Source organism: Phaethon lepturus, unplaced genomic scaffold (genome assembly GCF_000687285.1).
Source record: "Phaethon lepturus isolate BGI_N335 unplaced genomic scaffold, ASM68728v1 scaffold6411, whole genome shotgun sequence".
Classification (NCBI taxonomy): Eukaryota; Metazoa; Chordata; class Aves; order Phaethontiformes; family Phaethontidae; genus Phaethon; species Phaethon lepturus.
In genome coordinates this window covers 30,942-34,043 of record NW_010518364.1, presented here as the reverse complement: position 1 = coordinate 34,043, position 3,102 = coordinate 30,942, and positions in this window count along the sequence as shown.

The following is a 3,102-nucleotide window of genomic DNA, read 5'->3' as shown; positions in this document are numbered from 1 at the left end:
CAGCTTCGGTGCAGGCTCTGCCCCTGCAGGGGTGAAGCAAGGTGAGAGATGGCTTTGTCACCCTCCTGATGAGCCCCTTCCCTGCACCAGACAGCAACCTGCAGCCACATTTTCTCATGTTTCTCCTAAAAGTGTTTTGTTTTTTTTTTCTACAGGTCTGGAGGCAAAAGGATATTTTTACGGGGAAGAAGTAAATCTGTGTTAAGGCATTCAGAGCAAATAGTTCAAAGCACTGCAGCTGAGTTTGGTGTATAAAACCTGGCGCTCCCGGTGCAGACCATGCGGTTCACAGGGATGCAGGAAATAACCCAGCGGCAGCAGAGAACTCGAGAGAAACGGCTGGGTGGAAAGGGGAGGAGTGGGATGGACGCTGGACAGGTCTTTTAGCTCCCGCTCCCGCGGTCCCCCACTGCTGTCACTTAGCTCGGTTTTCCACTTGCATCCCCTGGAGCTGCGAGCGCTACAGAAAAGGAGCTGTGAGGAAGAGGAGAACTCACCCATGGCTGCGGTGCTGCTGAGCGGACGCTGGGAGCCTGAGCAGTCAGTCCTGCTGCTCTCAGCTCCATGCTGTCCTCTGTCCCTTTATACCTGGGTCTCTCCCTACACACACCTCCTCTGCGTGAGGATCTCAGCTCCCCTGTTTGCATGGACGAAGTTAATCATTGTGTGCCCATCTGGTGACTTCTCTTTGCTCAAGATTACATGAAGAGGCCCTAAGATGTTTTTTTTCTGAGAAAAATAAAGTACTCCAAACCTCCCAGCTGTGGGGCGTTTATCAACTGCAATATACTGGACCTGCCCAGGAGTTAAATTTTTCTGGGGCTCTACCAACTGCTGCAGGGCAGTAAAGGAGCTAAAAGAGAGGGAAAAGGCAAACAGAAGGGAAGCAATTTGAACACCAAGGGTACAGGGGAGATTTGTACCACCTGGAGATCAAAGAGGATAAAACCTATATTGCCCATAGGTTTGTCAACCATTACCGGCTCCCAGCATGTCACAACACTTCTGCGACGGCTGGAGGTCTGTCTCAGCCTCCTTCCCTGCAGAGAGCTGCCAGGAAGTCGGCCCCAGAGCTGGGCTGCGCACACGGATGCCTTTTTTGCTCTCGGTCAGTAGAGGCTGAGGGCAGCAGCCTTTCCTAGGGGCCATGCCTGAGCCCTGGACGCTTGTGGCAGCTGTGAGCAAAACTAGGCTGGGGGGTGTCTGTGCAGAACCTCTTCCCCTACACTTCCCGTCCTTGGCCCATACGTCCTGGTGAGACAAACAGGCTCAGGAAGGCTCTGCTGACCTCCTGCTCTTCCCCGCTGCATGTGGGGGGCATCGCCCGGCAGCTTGGCGCAGGCTGCGTGCTGTCTGGGAGAGCACCCTCAGCGGAGAGCTCGTGGAGCAGCTGCAGCTGTTGGGACCACATCTGTCAGGAGAGGTTTAAATTGTTTCACGCGTTACCGCAGGGTGTTTTGGCAAACCCTCAGGACTGAGTTGGAGTCTCCTCCTTGTTCCCCTCTTCTTTCAAGCCCTTTTCATACAGTGCCTTGGGAGGCTTTAGCAGCTCCTCACCCATCACCGGCCGGCTGACTCTGCTGGACCCAGGCTGCAGCAGTGCTGTTGGGCCAGTTTGTACTCCTGTGTGTCGCTAGTGGTGGGTCTTTGGCTGGCTGCCGCACGCTCTGTTCTTCTAGAAGGTGATGCTTCCATTGGCAGCAGGTCCCACTGGCGCAATGAGGGCAGGGGAGGAGCGAGGCGGCAGATGCCGGTCCCCATCTGTACAGGAGGCTCAGTCCCCTCTTCTGCCTCTTCTTCCTCGCTCCGTAATTCAGCTCCCCTCACCACCTCTGCATGCCTCAACGGGGCTCACTGCTCCGAGGCTGCCTGTGCCCCGTCGCCGCTCCTCCAAGGGCAAGGAGAGCTCGCCGTGGGGTGCCAGCTGCAGGGACCTCTTTTACAGCTATCGAGTGCTGGTGGCGGGAGACACCGAAGGGGGACAGCAGGAAGGGCTACCCCCGTGCTCACCGGGGCCGCACAGACTGGGATGTCAGCCACGGCTTGGCACCTCGGCTTTGGTGCCGACACTCGGTGTCCTGGTGGGTGTGGGGAGCCAGCCCGGCTCCTGCACGGCGTGAAGCCAGAGGGCATGGGGCGGCCGGCTGAAACGGCTGGGAAGACCCTTTCCATCTTTTTGAATTTTGGCTGCCAGCCACATACCAAAGACAAATACTACAGCCCCAGATTGTCTATCAAGGGACTTTGGCAAGTTCTTACAAAAAGAGAGGTGCTTCATTAAAAGGACACTGCTGAGGAGCAGTCTTGGATCAGGTCTAAGATATTCCTTGCTGTCAAACAGCATGACAGGTGTTACTGCAGCGTTGAGTTGGCAAGAATGCTTTTTTCTGTGAACGCATGTGTCATTTCGGAGCTGGTAATTTTATGGGGCGCTGGTGTAGGACAGGGGAAGATGTGTCCTTTGGTGAAACGCGTCATCCTTGCCGCGCTGAAAGGAGAGTCCTTTAGTCTTGGAGTAACCCAGCGCAGAGGCTTGGCAGGGCACAGCGAGGCGCTGGCTGGGTGGCAGCGTGTGCTGGCACTGGGACCTTCACCCCCACCTGCTGGTCTCCCGGAGGACAGCAGAGGTGGCAATGCCACCTGCGGATGAAGGACCTGGGGATGAAGGCAGTGTGGGGCCAAGCAGCCAGCCATCAGCCTTGCGGCAGCAGAGGCCATGTCAGTCCCGGCGGTGCCGCGGAGCATCCCGAGGCCAGCACAGGGACATGTTCCGGTGGCTCAGCAGCTGCTGGTGTCAAGCCACCAATAAACACCTCACTGCGGTTCTGTATGGCTGTCACTGAGCTATCAGCCAGCATGGCTGCGCTATGCCACTGCCCTTCTTAGCACTCCCCTCGCGTTCCTGAGCCATCTGCAAGGCTGGCTTCAGACTGGGCTGCTCAGTGTCTGTTAAGCATTTATTCTGCTTAACCCACAGCCACCTCATTAAATTGAGTCTGCAACCAGTTCTGTGATGAGGGCCATTACCCAGAGCTGTGAAGTCAGACCTAAGCCCTCCAGCAGACCCCTGGCTTCAGCACCAGCGCTGGACCCCTTGGACGG